This window comes from Meriones unguiculatus, chromosome 9, assembly GCF_030254825.1.
Source record: "Meriones unguiculatus strain TT.TT164.6M chromosome 9, Bangor_MerUng_6.1, whole genome shotgun sequence".
In the NCBI taxonomy this organism is placed as follows: Eukaryota; Metazoa; Chordata; class Mammalia; order Rodentia; family Muridae; genus Meriones; species Meriones unguiculatus.
In genome coordinates this window covers 74,343,801-74,366,360 of record NC_083357.1, presented here as the reverse complement: position 1 = coordinate 74,366,360, position 22,560 = coordinate 74,343,801, and the positions used below count along the sequence as shown (strand labels likewise).

The 22,560-nt window shown below is 42.6% G+C and overlaps 1 long non-coding RNA gene across 1 annotated transcript; it reads left to right on the top strand.

Moving 5' to 3' along the window:
• Positions 1-43: 43 nt before the first annotated feature.
• On the top strand, positions 44-21,612 carry LOC132656515 (uncharacterized). Its single transcript, XR_009594273.1, has 3 exons — positions 44-224; positions 678-784; positions 20,977-21,612. It is a non-coding gene; the product is annotated as an uncharacterized LOC132656515 (long non-coding RNA).
• Positions 21,613-22,560: the final 948 nt, after the last annotated feature.

Here is a 22,560-nt window from a genome sequence, read left to right as displayed (position 1 = left end):
GAATGCTGGTAAAGGGCTCCTAGGAGGCTCGAGGAGAAGGTTCTGAAGAGCAGGAAAAGCGGTTTTAACAGCTGAGTTTCGATTTCTCTCTAAGCAGCAGGGTGCAGGGCCAGCAGAGAACTTCCTCATTCATTCTCCACTGGGGCCCCTCTGATTTTAGCACATTTTAACAGCCTGGGCCGAGCCTGCCTACAGCTCAAGTGATAAACTTCAGCCAACTACAGGTGAGTGGGCTCAGGGCTTCAGAACCACTGCAGAAAGCAGCAAGGATCATTAAAAAAAAAAAAAAAAAAAAAAAAAGCCTTGGGAAACTTCTGAACCGGTACAAAATGGCTAGAATCCTTTAGGATTCTTTAGGAGCTGCTTAACAGGTGTCGCTAATTTCAAACAAACAAGAATGCTGTTAGGCTGTTAGCAGAATCGAAATCAGAAGAAAGCAAAAACCCAACAGCTGGAGAGGCAAGTTGAGGGCTAGGCAGTGCAGACTCGCCTGTTTGCCTTGCTCAGTAATTGACTAAACACTGAAGAAATTATATATTAAGTGTCTGCCCTAAACTCAGCCTCCAGTGATCCAACCATGGTGAACTGTTAAACAAAACAAACAGATTCGCAAAACTATTTCTGCAGGTCTTGGGATAATTCTAATGCCCTTTGTTTGTTTTGCTTTGTTTTTAAAGGCTCCAGAAAAGTCTGAGGTGATTGTGTGGCTGGTTTCATTCATCCCGTGGTCACAGTGTGGGCCATGCAAAGATGTCTGACGCTCCTTCCATATTCTAGGAAGCAGGTAAACAAACACGAACGCCCCGCCCGTCTCTCACAACTGAGACAGGAGGATATAGAAGGCTCTCATGGACTGGAGAGCTAGGGATTAGCCCTGTAATTCAGAAAAGGAGGCATTTGAGAATAAGCCACAAAAAGGCCAGAGGCTGGACTGTCTTGCTTTATCATTGGTGCTCATAGCTGAAAGACAAATGTGTGTTTGATAACTAATGAAAGAATAAAATTACAGGTGATAAAACAGGCAGGGGGAGGTAGTGGCCATAGGACTCAGGATTCCTATACACCCACGACAAGGTGTCAGAGCTCGGTTAAGTGGAGGAGAGATTCTCAAAGTTCCTGGAAGCATCAGAGCCACACGGTGGGTGTGTTAGAACAGGATGTAGGTGCCCACCCTAGAGTTCCTGATTCATCAGTCTGGGGTGGGGCTGAGGAATTACCTTTCCCAGTGTGGCTGATCCAGGACCACTCTGAAGGCAGCACTGAAGGTAATGAATGTGGGGGGGGGAGGGGGTTCTCCATTAGAGCAGACAGCTAATAACATGTTTGAGAAAGTCAGGGCGAAAGGAAGATGGAAAGAGGAACAGGTTAAAATCAGGGAGAAAAACTAAAGGACCCAGTTATTAAATCTAGGCAAGAGATGCATATCAGCAGTAAGGCAATTGTGTGGGAAACGCAAAGTCGATATTAAAACTCAAACCTTACGAACTAGAGATTGTGTAGAGAAGAAAAAAAAGATATCAGGGAGAACTGAACACCAAGAGGAGGCAGCCTTTGCACCATGCTGAGGCCAAGGCCAACAAGGACACATGCTGGCCCCATGACAGAGATAAGTCTCTTCATTCCTCTCAGTTTTCTCATCTGCACAATGTGAGGTGAAGATACAGCCTTGACCCTGTAAGGTATTGCGAAGGCTAAGGAGATAACTCATAAAGCTGGTTGTCAGAGCTGATTCTGCCTCCAGCAGACATTAGGCAGAGCCTCGGGACAGTTTTTACTGTTCAAAAAAACAGCCCCCCACAGCAAAGAGTTACCCAGCCCCGAGTACCCATAGCCCAGAAGCTACAAAGTCCACGCTCATGATAGGCCTATCTGAAAGCTACAGTAATGTCACAGCTGCCGTGATGACTTTAGAAGAGGACCAGCATGGTCTGCCTGGAGGCTGTACGCTTCTGGGTGCTTAGGGGAATTTTTGTTTCAAAGAGACAATGAGTATTTTGGGAGTTGCATTGGATTTAGCCTTTGAGAAAGTGAAAAGACAAGTTGGGGAAAACCATCCCCCCGCTCCCCTACCCCCCACAAAGAGCTAGTAATCTTGGTGCTGGTTTTAAGAAAATATTTGTTTGACCCTATTCATCATACAACCCCAAACACTCCAAAGTTCTAAACATAAGACAGAATCAGAGACCCACAGGCAAAACAGAAATTCTCTTGGCCTGCTCACTGTCCTACTGTGTTCTTTGTTTAAATGCATATTTGTGATTCATTACAGCCATAGGCACCTACAGGCTTTCTTCAGGATATTCCATCATGGGTTATCTACTTGTATGTCACTTATTCTCTGACCATCCACATATGTGCTTGTGTGTGTCAGCCTGGGTTTTTGCTAGGGTGATTGGGGTGTACACCTCTGTAGAAACGCCTGGTGAAAAGAAGCAAGGGCTTGGGAATGTTCAGAAAACTTGGGGTCCCCATCCCTGCTCCAACCAAGTACTTTAATTTCTTATCTCTCCTACATGATGCCTAAGTTTCTTTCATGCAAGACGTCTATGGCTTTTAGTGTTTGAAAAACCACCATTCTACATAATGGTGAAGAAATACATTTTAGGGGACAGGAAACTGACCCAAAAGTCAAGCGAAACTGTTACATTTCTTGAAATTTGACCAATAAGATATTTAGGAAATGATTCTCTTTTAAGATATTGCTGTCCTCGGGAACTACCCATTTATATTCCTTTGGGTAAGTGAGTTTAATATGAACAAAAAACTTTTGGGGTTGGGAAGAGGAAATCAGAGTGAAAGGAGAATTCAAAAACTTATGCAAAGAAAATGCTCTAAAATGACTGAAATTTCAGAAGTAAAATGAGCAATTTTAGCTGGTCCAGTGAGCTTTAAAAGACAAGATCAAACCGAAAAGAACCTTCCAAAGTTTGACTCATGTGGGTAACAGATCCACGTATGCCTTCCCTTCCCAGAAAACCAAGGGATTTGATTTTACTCGTTCCCTTAGATTAGCCTTTCATTGGTGCGTATGAGTTCCGAACCCTCTCCTGATATGTAATGGCTTCATGAAAATGCTAAAAAAAAAAAAAAAAAAAAAAAAAAAAAGGCCTACCTAACATTTTTTGCATATAATCATTTATTTTGTTTGTTTTTCTGTGGCTGCATGTGCTATCATGCTACAGAGCTTATCTGGAGGACCGAGGGCAGCTTGTGGGAATCTCTTCCCTCTTTCCGCCATCTGGGTGCACAAAGAATTGACCTCAGGTGATCTGGCTTGGCAGAAAGGGCCTTTCAAATGAGCCATCTGTGCCAGTTTTGCTTTCTTAAATTTTCTGCTTCACTAGGAAGTTAGATTCTCACAGTCGGAGCCAGAGAGGCTCTCCTGGCTTCTGTAGAGCACCTGAGCTCAGTTCCCAGCACCCACAAGGGGACCGCAGCTCCAGCTCCGGGGGATCTGACACCCCCTTTTGCAACAGGCATCCAGGCAGTGCGTGTAAAAGTAGGCACAACACTCAGTCCCAGGGCTGGGGAGATGGCTCAATCAGTTAAGAGCATTAGTTGCTTTTCCAAAGAATCCAGAGGCACTTCCCAGCACTCACATGCCCACAGTCTTAAACTCTAGTCCCAAAAGATGCCCTCTTCTATCCTCTGTAGGCACTGCACAGAAGTGGAGCACAGACTTCCATGTAGGCAAAGCCCCCATCTACAGAGAAAATAGAGGTTTAAAAACTTAAAAAAAAACACTCATACATATAAAGTAAATAATTTTGTAAATTAAGGCAGTAAATCCAGAATAGCAATAATGTTAAAGCTGCCCCACCCCACCATTTGAACAGTGGAGTTATGTGCCTGTCATAGAGTCCTAAGCACCTCCTCACTTGTGGTATGTTTGTGCTGTGACAAATTCATATTTTAAGACAAGTCTTCAATCATTGTGTTACGAGAAGCCACAGTTACAAGTCACCTCAAGTTTTTGCAAGAAGTAAGTCTTTATCAAGGGATAACTGCGTACCACTTGTGCAAGAGCTGCTGTGGTAAATAGCAGACATTATCATTCTGCCTCCACGTTCATCACCTGTTTCATTTTAAGTACGAGGAAACAGAAATGCCACGAAGTCATGTGACTTTCCAGGTGGCAGAAAACAGAACTTGAATTTAGGCCTTTCAAATCAAAGTCTGCCTTCTTAGATTTCGTAAGACAAGTGCCACAAAATATGTTCCTTGGCAAAATTCACCGTTTCGAATAGTGTTCGTTAAGTATTAAAATTCCCAATAATAAGCTATGCATTTCTTTCCAAGGCCAAAACAAGAGAAAGTTTCCAGGCCTGTCAAAGTCAACACTAACAAGTGCAAACTCCACCCTCCCTTCCATGCACCCCTATGATTTTGATCGAATTATTTCTATCGTGATAGACTTGTGAACCACTTGTCAAATTTTCAGGAATGGCAAATGTAGTAAGTGGAGCTTAGAATGGCGTGCTCCACTATAGAGGACAAAGGATCACAGTTAGCAATGGAAAACTGCATTCCTTCCCTGCACTTCCAATGATAATGAATACTGTCTCCTGGCAAATGAGGGAGCAGAAATTCACTTTTAGTGATTTTCATCTGGCAGGAGGCTGATTTCCTTGTTTGGAAATTCAGACCTGAGGGAAAGACAGCAGCTGCCATCCTGGGTTCTCATGCTGTGTGCAGAGTTGTCACAAGATCTCTGCAGGCTACGGGGCTTGAAAGAAATTCCCTTCACTTAAGAAAGTTCTGCAGACTACCTTGGCCTGGAGATTCCCTGGTGGGTTGTTTTTTTTTTTTTTTTAAATAGGGACAAGTAATTCAAACAGAAACTATCTGAACACTGTTCAGATTTCACCAAACACCCATGCCTTAAAAAAAAAGCCTACTTTTAAGGGACCGGCTCGTAGAGCTGATGTTCTAACTCTAAGTGAACTGTATGGTAAACTTTAAACTCCAAGTATGTCAGAGAACATACAACCACATGGGAAAGAGTGGGAGGAGAAATACATGTAGAAAACCTAAGTTGGGCTTTGGCGGAATGGATTAAGTCATCCCTGTGAGACAGCAGTATAAACCATAGCCACCTCCCATATCCTATCTACCCTTTCAAGGTTTGTAGGTGCTGACCACTGAGATGATGACAGAAAATTACCTCATCTATTACATCATGCTGCAGCAAAAATGGACATTTACTGTTAAGCAATCAATGCAAATTTTTTTTCTATTAATACCTAAATTTGTCCTCAAAGGATTTTTTAATTTTAACTCCCAAGGCCTTTGATTTTCAATTTCTAAACCACCACAGAACAACATCCAAAATGTGTTTTTTAAATTTAAACTCCCTTCAAATTAAAAACTAAGTAGAATTTGTACTTTTACAGACCAGTATGAAACTGCCTGGCATAGGGCTGGTGCAGGAGAATGGTGAATTTGAGGTCAGCCTAGGCTACATAGTAAAACCTTGACAAAAAAAGAATGCCTGGCCCAGGCACACACTTTGCAGTGAGGCTGAGTCTTTGTTATCATTGTCATCACTGGATGGCATGAAGGACCGCACAAACATTTTGTGACGTGGTGCAGTGCTAGCCTGACGACTTCTGGAAGATGATAGAAATTCCATTGCAGTGGATTTTCCTGGGCTTCTGCTGGATTTACATAGAAATTATTGTTTTAGGAGTTACCACAACATTTGAAGGCTTCTAGTTGGGGTTCTCCCACGAGATTGTTGCTGGAGTTTTCAGGGTTCGGTCCTAGGCTCTATCAGCATTAACAACTTAATGCTCAGGCAGCTTGCCTTAACAGCTTAAATTAACAGGTAATCCTGAAAAGCAGAGAAAGCTACATTAAGAGAAAGAACAAATATAAAGGCACAATGTCCCCCTTCCCCAGTACCGTCTGAGGGTCCTGATACGAGGTTTCAAGAGAAGACAAGAAGTATGCATGCCCAAGCTGGCCTGGTGGAGTGTGGTCCTGCCAGTCACTGACACATCACTCTCTAGGCTCTCGACTCCCTGCCCTGTAGAATGTCAGCACTGCGTGACATATCCTTCTGGAAGACATTTTCTTCTGGTTGGTACAAAGGAAAGGCCCTAGCCTTTTGCTTCCTCAGCAGAAGATTCCTGTGGAATTCCAAATCCCTGGGTCTCATATCCATATTGTTCTAGCCAAAGTGGGGACACAAGTATCTTAGTCGCTGCCTTTGGAGTTTGGAGTATGGCTAGTAAATAACTTGCAAATAGACCTTAGTCCCAGTTCCTAGCACCCCTATAAAAAGCCAGGTGCTGTCTGTAATCCCAGCACTGGGAAGGCAAAGGTAAGAAGAGAATCCCTGGGACTTGATGTCAGCCTAATGGGTGAGCTCCAGGCCAGTAAGAGACCCTGCCTCAGAAACAGAAGGCAGGGAAGCAACTGAGGAAGACATCTAACATCAGTCTTGAGCCTTCATGTGGACACACATACGCATGAGTATAGACACATACATACAACAACATACAATGTAATTTTTTTTTTCCTAAGGCTGGAATAGTTACAGGCTCCGCACATGACTTAGTATCCAAGATTCTTCTTCATGCTCCATAGCAACCAACCAACCAACCAACCATATGTCCCCTTTCCTTAAGTTACCAGTGAATCTATTCCTGGCATTGTAAGTGAGAAGACAAAGGTTAGGGTAAGGTTACGCGCAGTCTTCAGGACGTGTGCAATCCTAGCTTTATCCTCCAGTACAGGACAATTCTCTGGGTGGGCAGAACCAGTTCTCTTGCCTTTCCTGCTAGTAGTTCTCCAAAGCACTGTTAGAATGTGCAGGTCTATAGGATTTAGGTACTTCCTTAGATAGCCTAGCTTTCTTCTTGTCCCCCTTTCTCAATGTGTAAAATGGGTGTCCAGAACTACCCAGAATTTCCTCCTCTCTCTCCTTGAAGCAGCTTGTTCTTCCAAGCTTTGTCCAGTCAGTCACATGGTCCCTGAAGTAAGGACTAGAGCAGGCTGCTTTCTGGGGTAACTAAACTGTGGTGTAAGGTAGGGAAAGTCCAGTCCTCTTCTAGACAGTTCCTTGAGCTCATTGAGTTCCATGGTTCATGGAGCCAAGATTGCTTCTGTCTTTGCTCTCTACATGAAAGTAATAAATTTGTTTTACATAACTTGTAGTATATAAACATGATATAAAATAAGTAACCAATATATGATGGACCTAAATATTAGACCTTGATACAGTGGACACCAATGTATAGACTTCTGTTTGTGGAGGTCGGTATAGCAACGACCTCTGCTCTTCTTGAACAGAGTAGAAGTATGCTGTTTTCCAATGCTAAGCAGCAGTTTGCAGTCGGCCACACGCCACAAGAGATAACAACTGAGACTACTTGGTCCGCGATGCTCAGTAGACCAGGAGTTTTAAAGGCCTTCTCAATTTAGGATATTTTTAATGACTGCTAGGTTTATTGGTGTGTATGTGACCCATCTTTTTTATTAATTTTTAATTTTTTTAAAAAATTTATTCATTATATGTCCAGATTGAAGCCCCCTCCCTCAACTCCTCCCAGTCCCACCCTCCCTCTCTCTACCTCCCTATCCCCTTCCCCTAGTCCACTGAAAAGAGGAGTTCTCTTCCTCTGCCATCTGCCCATAGCTTATCAAATTTCATCAGGACTACCTGGGTGCTCTTCTTCTGTGGCCTTGCAAGACAGCATTGCCAGGACAAGTGATCAAAGAACAAGTAATCGAGATCATGACAGAGGCAGTCCCTGTTCCCCTTATTCAGGCACCTACATGGAGAATAATCTTCCTATAGGCTACATCTGAGCAGGGGGTCTAGGTCCTCTCCATGCATAGTCCTTTGTTGGTATATCAGTATCTGCAGGACCCCCTAGGCTCAGGTTCCTTTAGCTTTATTAGTCTCCTTGTGGGGCTCTTGTGTCCTGTGTCCTTCTATCCTCCCCCCTTCTTCCATAAGACTTCTGTGCTCTGCCCAAAGTTTGGCTGTGAGTCTCAGTATCTGCTTCCATACCCTGTTGGGTAGAGCCTTTCAGAGGACCCTCTATAGTAGTTTCCCATCCTGTTCCCTCTCTTCCACCACTTCTGGTGTCTATCCTGTTTGCCATTCTGAATGAGATTTAAGCATCCTCCCTAGGATCTTCCTTGTTATTTAGCTTCTTTAGGTCTGTAGTTTTTAGTATGGCTATCCTATATTATTTGACTAATATCTGCTTATAAGTGAGTATATACCATACATGTCTTTCTGCTTCTGGGTTACATCACTCAGGATGGATTTTTCTAGTTTCATCTATTTGTCTGCAAATTTTATGATTTCCTTGTTTTTAATAGCTGCATAGTATTCCATTGTGTAAATGTACCACAATTTCTGTATCCATTCTTCAGTTAAGGGACATCTAGGTTGTTTCCAGATTCTAGCTATTATGAATGAAGCTGCTATGAACACAGTTGAGCAAATGTTCTTGTTGAATACTGGGGCATCTTTTGGGTATGTGCCTAGGAATGATATAGCTTTTTCTTGAGGTAATACTATTCCCAGTTTTCTGAGAAAGAATCAGATTGATATCCAATGTGGTTATACTATACAAGTTTACGTTCCCATCAGCAATGGAGGAGTGTTCCCCTTTCTCCACATCCTCTCCAACATGTGTTGTCACTTATGTTTTTGCTTTTAGCCATTTTGATGGGTGTAAGATGGAATCTCTGAGTCGTTTTGATTAGCATTTTCCTGATGACTAAGAATACTGAGCATTTCTTTAAATGTTCCTCTGCCATTCGATATTCCTCTGTTGAGAATTCTCTGCTTAACTCTGTACCCCATTTTTTAATTGGATTACTTGATTTGTTGCTGTTTAACTTCATGAGTTCTTTATATATTCTGGATAGTAGCCCTCTGTCAGATATAGGGTTGGTGAAGATCCTTTCCCAATCTGTAGACAGTTGTTTTGACAACAGTGTCCTTTGCTTTACAGAAGCTTTTCGGTTTCAAGAGGTCCCGTTTATTGATTGTTGATCTTAGAGCCTGTGCTGTTGGTGTTCTGTTCAGGAAGTTGTCTCCTATGCCTATGAGTTCAAGGCTCTTCCCCACTTTTTCTTCCAACAGATTTAGTGACCCTGTCTTACGTTGAGCAGCACCTGCCATGTTACAGCCTCATTGAATTGTTGTATATGTATAAGTACAAGGTTTTTTATAGCACTTATTCAAGGTTATATTCAATAAATGTAGTGATTGTTATAACTAAAACCCTTAAAAACTAAAGTGAGTCAAGAATAGTGGCACAGGCCTGTAATCCCAGCTATGGTGGGAAATGAAATAAGAAGATCACAAGTTGAAGTCTGGCCTAGGCTAGAGAACATTATCAAAGCCAACCTTGGCAACTTAGGAAGAAGAAAGACACAAAACATTGAAATGAGTTAAAGTCTTAGGGGTAGCTCAAAGTGAAAGACCAAAGAATTTTGGGTATTGGTTTAAAGTTTAAAGCACAAACCTGAACAAAGGCCAGCCAGGTGGAGACATGTCCAGCCACCTGTGGGGAAGAACCAGCCTTACTACATTCTTTCCTGCCCACTAGAGATAGAGTTGCTAGGAAACCGGCTCCTCTCCCGTAGGAAGCCAGACCATTAAGTGAGTATATACCACTTTGGAAGGTTTGGAGGCCTTCCTATAGCCAATCAGTTCAAAATGCAACATCCCCTTTTGTTTTCGACCAATAGATGCTTGCCAGGCAGGAATCCCCCTGCTTCAGTTGGGCTGGAAGGGACCAGATTCTTTAAAACAAACACCTAACCTGAGCACAAGGCTCTCTGCTCTCAACCACTTTGGCAGTGATGGTGTATAAGCCCAAGCTAGCTAGTAATAAAAAGATCCTCATGTGTTTTGCAACAGACTCAATTCCTGGTGGTCTTTTGGGGTCTTGTGAATCTGGCACAACAAAAGGACAAGCACTTGCATCAATAATAACCATAGAAATAGGGACTCCATTTTGGAATGAAGAAAATTAAAATTACCCAGATGTCTCTCAATTGAGAAATGGATACAGAAATTGTGGTACATTTATACAATGAAATACTACTCAGCAATTAAAACCAAGGAAATCCTGAAATTTGCAGGCAAATGGTGGGAACTAGAAAATATCATCCTGAGTGAGGTATCCCAAAAGCAGAAAAACACACATGCTATATATTCACTTATAAGTGGCTATTAGACATATAATATAGGATATATCACACTAAAATCTGTACACCTAAAGAAGTTAAGCAAGAAGGAGGACCCTAGGTAAGATGCTCAATCCTTATTCAGAAAGGCAAATGGGATAGACATTGGAAGAAGGAGAAAACAGGGAACAGGATAGGAGCATACCACAGAGGACCTCTGAAAGACTCTACCCAACAGGGTATTAAAGCAAATGCTGAGACTCATAGCCAGACTTTGGGCAGAGTGCAGGAAATCTTATGAAAGAAGGGGAGATAGAAAGACATGGAGGGGGCAGGAGCTCCATAAGGAGAGCAAAAAAACCAAAAAACCTGGGCCCAGGGATCTTTTTGAGACTGATACTCTAACCAAAGACTGTTCATGGAGATAACCTAGAACCCCTGCACCGAGGTAGCCCATGGCAGCTCAGTCTCCAAGTGGGTTTCCTAGTAAGGGCAATGGGGGCTGTCTCTGACATGAACTCAGGGGTTGACTCTTTGGTCACCTCCCCCTGAGTTGGGGGGCAGCCTTACCTGGCCACAGAGGAAGACAATGTATCCAGTCCTGATGAGACTTGATAGGCAAGAGTCAGATGGAAGAAGAGGAGGAACTCCTCTGTTCGTGGACTGGTAGAGGGGCATGGGAGGATAAGAGAGAGGGAGGATGGGATTTGGAGGGGCCAAGGGAGAGGGTTATAACTGGGATACAAAGTGAATAAATTGTAATAAATAAATTTTTTAATTAAATAAAATTAGAATGAGGTATCCCTACATACTCAGTAATGTGGCTAAAATGTATAAATATCTGCAATATGGCTAAAGGGATTACAGAAAAGCCTATAAAAGAGCTAAATATTTGTATTATGCTGGTGGGCTTGTAAGTTTAAGTTATCATACCCCTCCCCCCCAGGGAAGCCTGAAAGAATATGACTGAATATTTTCATACCTACTCATTCCACTGTTAGGTATACAATATAACCGTGTGCCTATATTCATTAAAATCATAAGTGGAGTGTTCAGATTGGCGTTATTCACTAGACTATTAAGCTGGAAACTACTCCAAGGCCTATCTGTTGATAACTGGAGAAGACAGTGAATACAAGGACTTGTAACTGTATAAAATGCTAACAATAACTGAGTGTGAGCACTCAGCTATGGACAGGATGTCTTCATAAAAGCCCCCTCCATCCCAACTCTCAGGGAACATTTAGGAATAGAGGTGTGATGGTTTGGATAAGAATGTCCCCCATAGGCTTACATATTTGAACCCTTGATCCAGTTGATGGAACTTTTTAGAAAGGATTAGGAGGTGTGACTTTGTTGGAGGAGAGGAGTCACTGGGGGGGGGTGGACTTGAATTTTTAAAAGCCCGGGCCAGTCTCTCTGTTTCTTACTGCTTCTCACTGTTTATCTGTCTCTGTCTGTCTCTGTGTCTCTGTCACCACGACCCCCTCTCTCTGCCTGTTGCGTATAGATCAGATCTAAGCTCTCAGCCACTACCCCAGTGTCATGCCTGTCTGCAGCTTTGCTCGGCCATGACGGTCATGGAATCACACTCTGAAGCCATATGTAAACCCCCAATTAAAGGTTCTCTTTTACACATTCACTTGGTCACAGTGAATAGTTTAGAGCAATAGAACAATAACCAAAACAAGGGGACAGAAAGAATATAAGACCTGAAGGATGAGGAGGAAGGCTCTGAAATGCTGACCTCTGGATGTGACATGTTCACTGGACTCATGAATGAACCCACAAAAACTGTGGATATTTGCCTAAGACCTAAGACCTGTGCAAGATCAACTCACTTAAAAAGTCTAACGTGGAGTAGGGAGAAGGTCCCAATACCCCACCCTCACTGAGGGGTTACTGGTCATTGCTGGATGCTGATGGAAGAATAGTCAACTTTCTTTGTGTTTGTGTGTGGGGAGTGTCCATTGAGAGATCACCCATGACCCCCAAGGATGACCCTACACCCATGAATATGTGGGCAACGTTAATTGGACTCAGTGGGTTATTTTTAAATTTTTTTAACAGAACATACAATTTGGGTGAAGGTGTATTTAAGGGATACCAGGAGTAAAATGGATCGGGGACTGGATATGATCAAGATGCTCTATATACAGGCATTAAATTTCCCAAGAATAAAAAAAAAAAAGATTTTATAATGAACAATAACAGATGAAGAAACCAGCATGGCAGATTCTAAACTTATATATAAGGAAGTCTGTATTTGTCATTTTTACTTTCTCTTGCAACATAGTAGCATCTGCAGACTGACCTGGAACTCACAATTCTCCCCCATGCCTCCCCCATCTTTGCCTTCCAAGTGCTAAGATTACAGACGCACACCAGTGTTATTTGTCTTTCCGTACTAATTGGCCATTATCTTTCATCCCTAACTCCTTTCGTCCATGTACCATATAGTGGCTAAATCATAGACACTACTACAGTAATAGAGACATAAAACGGCTCTGAGTGAGATGGCTGGGAAGCTTGCTTTTAGTCACCAGTCCACACATATGCAAGCGGGGACCACTACAGTTTCGCCATAGTGGCAAGAGCCTGGGTTTCTTCTATTCGGCTGCTTTGATTTCTTTGAGTTCTTACTCTTATTTGCATCTAACACGTACATAATCCAGCCATGGGAAGGTGGAAAGGGAAGCAGAGGTGGGCAGTGCCATTTCCTCTAAGTGTGCAGCTTAAACACTTCACTTCTGCTGACATTTTCCTGCCTAGACTTAGCTAGACACCAAACGAAGTTTCAAGAAGCCAAAGGACCTAGTGTGAGTTAGGTGCACACACTGCAGTAACCAGCCTTCAGGGGTTCTTGACTTCGTGTTCCTTTCTTTAAGCAGTTCCATCCAACATCCAGCAGGACTGCATGGTTTCACCTCTAGCTGTGCGACCAAAGCTTTAAAATTCACATCTTGTCTTGCTTTGCGTTGCAGGTTTGGGATCTAAAAGAGACTATGACTGTAGACAAGAAACATGCAGCTTAGCTCTCTCTAAATTTCCACCTCACAGACATTGACTCTAGGCATTCAAGTACTTTAATCCTAGTTTGGAGAAAGCTGTGATAAGATCGTGAGTTCAGGGCCAGCCTGGGCTATACAGCAAGCCTTTGCTTCCAAATACACATACCCACTAACACATACACATATACAGAGAGAGAGAGAAAGAAAGAGAGAGAAAGAAGAGAGAGAGACAGGAAAGAGAGAGAATGGTTACTTGGGAAAATGTTTAATGTTATTTTCAGCCATATCATAAGGGTAATTATTTTGTTATACAACAACAGATAACTAAGACAGGTAAGGAAGGGGGAAAAATGAAAGTAGAAAGAGAATGGGAAGTGAATGTAGGTATGGAATTTTAGGTAAAATGTCCAGAGGAAGTCTTACTCCTGGTCAAGGGGTCATGGCATTTATGAACACTCACCAGAGCCTCTGGTGGACCCTGCTGCACACGGTACCACTGAGGCTGAAGAACACTATAGTTACTGACACGTTGGCACTCTGAGCAGCAGCTCTTTGCTTACTGTTCTGATTAGGTCAGTACTATTCTACGAAAGAGGGAGCACTTTCAGAAGCTTAAAAAAAAAAAGAATAACGAAGTGTAGGAAGAAGTATTGAATAACAAGTTAAACTGTTTCTAGTTGCTCACTTTATTTCATCTCACCAAAAGCCCAAGACTGGAGTTACACCAAACTCAGTAAGCAGTGGGAATTCCCACAAAGAGTGGCCCCAGTCTACCCAAAAGGAGGGCCAGTGGAATCCCAAGGAACAGAGCATGAAATGTTGGGATGGCCAGTCCAAGGCATGTATCTGAGGAACCCACAGAGTACTGCAGTGCATCCCACAGACAGACAGACAGACAGACAGAGGAAGGGCATGTTTCACCCCCATGCTGGCAGCAAGGTGGACAGGACATGAAATTTGTATGAGAGTCTGTTGGATGTGGCTGAGGTGTCTGGGAATGTTCAGGCCCTGGCTTGGGTTCCAGCCAGCTGGAAAAACCCTACAGTGGATTGGGCCATGGTGCTCTGTAATCTTCTATCATGATGCAGAAAGAAAGCAACGAGAACCGTGGACCCTGCTGCCATTTATTAGAACAGCAGCATCTGGCTGAGGACCTGGAGGAGGTATGCAAGCAACTTTAAATACGGCTTCTTTCTTGTTGCTTGCGATAGGGCTGGTTGTATATGGTACAGCTGAAGTGACATCAACTGGCACACAAGACCATTATAATGAACTTAAAACCTGACATTTATCAGTAGAACATGGTAAAAGTAAAAAATGTAAAAATGATTGGGGTAAGAAATTATGACTGCTTAGACAGTCCTTTCACAGCTCCTTCCAAGGGTATTTCTGGTCACTTCTGTAGCTGACCCTGCAAAGGTCACCCTGTTTTTGTGGCTGGAGTTGGGTTTTGTGGCACAATATTGTGAAAGGTGACAATAGACCCATGAATCTCCCATGGTTTCAGTAAATTAACATGGTGATCATGTGGGGGGGGAAGGTAGTGTAGTTGGCAGATGACAGCATTAGACATAGAAAATCTAGCAGACTTGTCTCTAACCCTCACATATTCACAGAGTCTGACCCCCCAAACAGAGTTTAGACCAAAACAAAAATATATTCTCTTTCCTAGTTGTATATATCCAAAGCAGGGTTTTTTGTTTGTTTGTTTTGTTTTGTTTTGTTTTTGAGGCAAAACAAACAAAAACCCTCCTTGGATCATCCTGCCTCTATTCCTTGTTGAGGCAAATTTAATCGAAATGTGCCTCTGGGCATGGGATGTCAATGTGGACTTTCAACCTGGTAGGAGGCAAACTTCAACCCAACATACCCTGTTATGAAGAGTAATGGGTAGATTTGGGCTTGAGCTCCAACAACAATCTTCAAACCAGGTGTTTGATTCTGACTGGAGTGTTGAGCTGTGTTCTAAAGAAGTGACTGAAACCAGAACATTAAGAATTTTCAGAAAGTCTCCCTTACTGGGGGATGGAGAAGTGGCTGAGGAGGTAAAGTGCTTTGCTGTGCAGCAAGAAGGCCTGAGTCAGTATCTAGCACCTATGTGAAAACCCCACAGCCGGGGAAGCAAAAACCAAAGGATCCCTGTGTTTTGCTAACCAGCCAGGCTAGCCAACTGATAAGCTCCAGAGAGAAACCCTGTCTCAAAAAATGAGGTAAGGGGACTGAAAAGATGACTCATCATTTAAGGACACTTGCTGAGCAATCAAGAGCACTGGAGTCCAGGTCTCAGCACTCACAAGCTGGGCACCCTGAGCATGTGGCAGGATATTTAATCCCATCGTGAACCCCAAGATTGTGAGCTGTAGCAACCTGTTTCTTGTGGGACTCTTTTATCAAAGTTGAAGTCTGGCATTTCTGGATAGCCTCTGAGCTCCCTGTAAGATGGCAGACTTCCTTTCTCAGCTGGGTTCTCTCTCTGCCTAATCTGGGAAACCCCAGATCTTTTTTCCTTTTCTTTATTTTATTTTTTATTTATTACAATTTATTCATTTTGTATCCCAGCTGTAGCCCCCTACCTCATCCCCACCCTCTCGACCTCCCTCCCTCATCTCCTCCCATGCCCCTCTCCAGTCCTCCCCTTTCATCTGACCCTAGCCTATCAAGTCTTATCAGGATTGTCTGCATTGTCTTCCTCTGTGGCCAGGTAAGGCTGCCCCTCCCCCTCAGGGGGAGGTGATCAAAGAGCCAGCCCCTGAGTTCACGTCAGAGACAGTCCCTGTTGCCCTTACTAGGAAACCCATTTGGAGATTGAGCTGCCAAGGGCTACATCTGTGCAGGGGTTCTAGGTTATCTGAAACTCTAGATCTTCTAAAGAAAATCATATAGCCCTCAAGGAGATTACAAGCTGAACCCTTTTCTGGTAGGAAACCCATTCACCAAGCATCTGGGAATTCCTAGAAATACCTCACCCTATGCTAATGAGTTATCTTGATGTCTTGGTTTTCAATCAATGGCCCTTAACCATATCTGGAGTTCTTCCCCTACCCATAGGATAAACTTCCCCCTTCTTATGATAGGACAGTGTTACTGTATGTAAATCAAGTATCCCTAGCAGTTCTTGTCCAACTGAATCAAACACATTCACCCTCAAAACCCCTCCTATTGCCCAAGGTTTGTAAGTTCCTGATTTCACAAGAAATAAATGTACTGCATGCTACCATCAGCTTTTCACCCTTGATGGTCTAAGATTCATCATTTATTCTACGGGAGGAAGGGCTTCCCTCCTCCCTGAAAATTTGCAGCTGAACTCCAGGGGCTTAGCTGCCAGCCAGGCCACCATAGCTGCCTTGGTCACCACTAGAGCCTGCAAGGCTACCATGAGCCCGGTGCTAACCACCAGCAAAGCACCACCTGGGGCTTTGTTTCACTGGTCCTGCCTTCCAGCCTGTTGGGCCCTCACTCTGTCCAGAGGAGTATTTCTACTGTGAGCTGACCAGGCAACTGGCTTGTATACTCACCCCTGCCATTAATACAGCTGCTTAACCAAAGGGCTGTGACACTATGGTATCATCACAGGCTTTTGGAATTCCCCAGTTCCCAGTGCTGTCTGATACCAATACCAGCAATCCTATTTAAAAGAGAAGTGGAAAACTCACTTCTGCCTCCCCTGTTGAGACCTGGAGGCTTGCCTAGCACAAGGACCTCACCCTGAGTGCTCTAGTCATTCCTGAGAGAAACGGAACCTTTAATCTCAAGGTTCCCCTGTCCCAACCCGGAAGCCGATGGCTCAGTCTTTGAGCCTAAACCTTTCTCTTTTTGTGGTGTAGCTCAGCCCTAGCACACACCTTTTTTTCCAAGAGCTTTCTGTAAACAGGATTAAATGAAGGTAACCCTAGGTCAAGAAGCAGAACAAGCAACCAGATTAATAGGAAGTGAACATGTGAAAAAAAATCATAGAGAGTGAAAGTCTGGAGGACAGATAGAAAGAAGCACAGGAAACAGAAAGGAGAGACATTGAGTTCAAGGGTATTTAAGACAGTGGGGAGAGGGAGGAAGGGCTTTTATCTTCTGGGACTTGAGTTGAGTAGGAAGGATTTTTTTTCTTTCTAGGACAGCCAATGAGTAGGAAGGTCAACTAGGTGCTTTCTATGCCTCTCTGAGCCAGCATCTAGCTCCTGAGTCTTTATTGGTAAAATCAAACAATTGGGATTTTGTATTTAAAACAAGAGCATGCCTAAAACTTCAGGTCAGAGAGAGGAAGAGCTCTGCAGCTTCCTGGCTTCCAGCCCAGCTGATAAAACACAAGCCCCAGTTTCAGGGACAAACCCTGCCTCAAGGAATAGGTACAGAGTGATAGAGGAGGACTTGCACTAGTGCATTCATTCATACAGACACAAACACACAAATAAATACATAATTTTTTTAATAAGGAGAATCAATTGAGGAAGACAGCCAGTGTCAATCTCAGGCTGGCTGCTGTACACACACACACACACACAAATAAAATCAATATCTTTAAAAAATATTTTTTGTTTCTCAATATTCATGATGGTGAACACAGCTCAGAGCTGATGCATAACGCTTGACTTCATTATTTGTGCATTTATAACCATAGTTACTGGGACATATCTGTGGGTCAGATATTTTGAGGCATTTTTACTGTGTTGTGGTAATTTCAAAATAGCTTCAGATATAATGCAGTAAATATATATATACAGTTAGGTTCTTTAGAAATAACATCTAGGAGGAGAAGAGGGGATTAAAATATATAGCAAGATCACATGAAAGTTTATGCATAAAAAAAGGAGATAGCATTTCTTAAATGTTTCACTAGGGGACTGGAGCAATGGCTCCAGAGTTTTAAGATCACATACTGCTCTGGCAGAGGACCCAAGTTTGGTGCCCAGCACCCATGTCAGGCAACTTGTAACTGCCTGTACCTTTAACCCAGGGAACAAAACACCTCTGGTCTCCATGGGTCCCCATACTCACATTCATACACACACACACACACACACACACACACACAATTAGAAATCATAAAAATATCAATCAAATCTTTTAGAACCTTCAAGCCAGAAGATCATACACAGAAGCCAAAGTTAACAGAAAGCATTCGAAAAACATCAATTTACTTTGTAGGGCTGCCAGAGTCAAATTCCACAAGCTGGATGGTTTAAGATAACAGACATTTACTCTCTGGATTCTCGGGGGGGGGGGGGCTACAAGTGGTTCAAAGATCAAGGTGTTGGCAGGCTTGTGTCTTCCTGGGATAGCTTCTGATACTGGCCAGAAATCCCCCTGTATCCATGGCTTGCAGCTATATCACCACAGCCTCTTCCCTGGCTGTCACAACCCTTACTCTGTGGCTGTTTCATCTCTTGCCCCGTATAAAAGCTCAGATCTAATTGGTATGACTTCAGCTAATTTAATGGTTGCACCTTCAAAGTCCCCTTCTCCAAACACAGCACCTTCAGGCACACCAAAAATCACAAATCGTACACTCCAGGAGTCTAAGCTGAGCCCAAAGGAGGGTGTCCAAAGCATTCTTCCTTTCCCTGAGTCATCTTAGTGTGGCAATCCTATGGGTCCTAAATATTTTGGTGTACATTTCTTAATAAGCAGAGTACCCTCTAAAACAACCAGAGCTTACCCCCCCCAAAATAAACCCAAGAATTTAACACTGATACACATTCCCATCTTACACATGAAACTCTGCTTGATTTTTTCAAATTGTGCCAGTAAAGGTGTCATAAACAAAAAGTAAAATTCTCTTCCCCACCTTCATGACCTAGGATTCAATTCTTCACTAGTTAATTGCTGTGTTTCTTTGATCTCTTTCAAGCTGGAAAAATCCCCAGCTTTCCCCTTTCTAATAATTTTGACCTTTTGACCTAATTTTATTTTATTTTTTTGTGTACAGGCTAGTAACTTTGCAGTGTCTTTTAATTTGCCTTTGTCTGACGTTGAATCAAGATTCAAACAAAGCCATATGTTTTTAGCAGGAATCCCACAGAAGGATGCTGTGTTTCCGTGTATCATATCGGGAAATTCATGGTGATTGTTTTTCCCGTTATTAGCATACTCACTTGGTTTAAAATGACACACGTTGGGTTTCTCCACTATAACTTTTAAATAATTAATAAGCAACTGGTAAGCAATTTGTGGGGAGATACTTGGAGGCTCTGTAAACATAGAGCTCCTCACCAAACTCTTACCCACTGATTTTAACATCCATTCCATAGATTTTTTTTTTTTGCCTGAATCATTTATGAATACGAAATAGTGGTTTCAGACTTAATCATTCCTCCTACATCAGCTAGTATTCTCCTTGCAGTGGAGAGTAATCCTTTTCATTTGCTTATACTAATAGGAACACATGGATCATTATTTTATTTCCTGGGTTCTACTGCATTACTGTTGTCTCTGAGATTTCATGCTGGACTCCCCTAAGTTCCCTGACCATTGTCCATCTTTGTTGAATTAATCCATACAAGACACCCAGAAAACAAAGGACAAGACATGTGGCATTTATAACTCAGAGTTTATTAAAGTGAGGTATTCTCAAGGGAGAAAGAGGTCAGTGGCTGAAGGTACCACCATTGTACCAACCTAAGAATTTTAGGTAGGTTTTATACTATTTCTTTACATGTCTGTAGAGTGTTTTATGATTGACAGTCCTCTTTGAAGTAAGGACTTATTTATTTATTTAAGGATTTTTTAATTTATTATAATTATTTTAATTTATTTATTTACATACCTGTGTATGTGAGTGTAACTGCCTGAGTTTACCAAACTCAAGCATCAAATGTCCTAGACCTGGAGTACAAGTGATCCTGAACCACCCATTGTGCCTGTAAGGAACCAAATTCAGGTCCTCTTCAGTGCTCTTTACCACTGAGCCATCTCTCCAGCCCCTCATTTGGGTTAGCTCTTGAGGGAGAGGAGACTAGCTTAGTTTTGTTCTTTTCCAGATAGTAGCTCATGAACTTTTAGGCAGTTTGGAATGCCATACCTCTACCAAAGACCAAAGATATAGCTGTTGTTTTAGACATCTGATGATAAGAGCGGAGTCCATACTCAACATTTAAGCTTACTAATATTGACTAGGTGCCAAATGCTATTCTTTTCCCTGCCACTTTTGGTCAGGGAAAGTCCATTCTTGCTGCATTTTACCTCCTCCTACCTCTCTTTGAGGACTCACTTACTTTCTGATATAGTAAGATATCCAAGACTTAAGTTTTTCCTGCCTCAGACAATAGAATTATCTATTTCTTCACTGAACCATGCTTTATGAAATTGAGGAACAGTATTTTGGAATTTTGATTTAGGTGCTATAATTCACTTCTGGGCCTTTCCCTGAAGATATAAATAGGAAATATGTGTATGGACATACAGATACAAGTAAGTACATGTATATGTATATGTATATATTCAATTCTATATTTAGCTATCCAATAGATCTATTGGATAGATCTTTTGATCTGTAAATAGGTAAAAAGATAATATAGTGGGCATAATTCTAAAGGCTGTCTTCCCTAAGATTTTCCTTTCCTGTTATTTAATCAAATATTAACGAAGGTACCACTACAAGGAGAGATTTCATAAGTCTAATTAATCTCCTAAATCTATTTCTTTATGTTTTTATTTATTTGTCTTTGAGACGTGGTGGTGTTGGTTTGTGGCCCCAGCAGCTCTGGAACAAGCCCTCCTTGTGCCACCATGCTTGGCTTCATTTGATCCTGAGAGAAATTATTCAGACAGGCTCAGGCTCCTAAAGTTCTTTAAAAGCAATCTTTATCATCAGGGAACAGGAGGAAACTCAGATACTTGAAGCACGAGAGCGATGACACACTGTTGCTGGCTGAAAGGGGACTTAAGGAGCTTGTAAGGACCTCGACTCATGACCAGAAGGAAAACACAGGTCTCCGTCCTACCACCACGAGTACCTGAAGCCACCAACAACCCAAATGAGCTTGGGAGTGGGTTTACCAGGGCCTCCAGACAGGAAGGCAGTCTTAGAGGCACCTTGGCTTCAGCTTCAGGGTAGACTGCTGTAGAGTCCTGCTGCCAAATTCCCTTGGATTCTGTGAAAAATGAATTAATCTCAACGAGTGCTACACAACTTGTTACAGCAGCAATAGAAACCAAATACAGATGGGCATTGATGTAAATATATAAATATATAAATTTCCATCATAGACATGTCATTCTCGATGAGCCCTGTGATAGTGAATATATTATTATCAACTTGACAGGAGGTAGAATAAACTAAGGGACAAAGTTCGTTTGTAGGTACGCTTGTGAGGGACTATCTAGATAGCTTCGCATCTCGGCCTGTCTGTAAGAGATTATCTTTATCGAGGTGGGAAAATATGCCCAGTGTGGGTACTTCTATTCCATGGGCTTGGGTCTCACATTGAATAAAAAAGAATAAATCAAACTGAAAGTAGCTGTTACCTCTCTCTCTTCTTCCTGACTGGGGATACAATTCCTGACCAGCGGTCCCAAGGCTTTTCCCCCATGGCGCCCCCACCAGAATGATAGGTAGCCTTAAACTGTGAGCTAAAATAAACTCTCTCTTTTCTTTTGGAAATACATTTTATTTCATTTATTTTAAATTTATTTTGTATAATTTATTCAGTTTACATCCCAACTGTGGCCCCCCCATCTCCTCCCGCTTCCACCCTGCCTCTCTCTTCCCCTCATCCCTCTCCCCTAATCCTCAGAAAGGGGAGCTTTCCTCCCCTACCATCTGACCCCAGCCTATCAAGTCTCATTAGGACTGCCTGCATCCTCTTCCTCTGTATCCTGACAAGGCCTGCCTTCTCCCCTCTGCCTTCTACCCCTCTCCCACCCAGGGAGAAGTGATCAAAGAGCTGGCAACAAAGTCCATATCAGAGACAGCCTCTGCTCTCCTTACTAGGGACCTCACGTGGAGGCTGAGAGTCTCATCTGCTACAGCTGAGCAGGGAGTCTAGGTCCTCTCCGTGCATGCTTTGGTTGGTGCATCAGTCTCTACAGACTCCAGAGTCCAGGTTTAAGCTCCAACAAACCAAATTATCGAAGTAAAAATGGGATATAGAACTAAACAGAGAATTCTCAGCAGAGGAATATGAAATGGCAGAGGTATGTTAAAAGAAATGCTCAGCATCCTTAGTCATCAAGGAAATGCAAATCAAACAAGTTGAGATTCCATCTTACACCCATCAGAATGGCTAAGATCAAAAACTCAAATGACAGCACATGCTGGCAAGGATGTGGAGAAAGGGGAACACTCTTCCATTGCCAGTGGGAGTGCAAATTTGTAAAACCACTTTGGAAATCAATCTGGCACTTTCTCAGAAAATTTGGAATAGTGCTACCTCAAGACCTCGCTATACCACTCCTA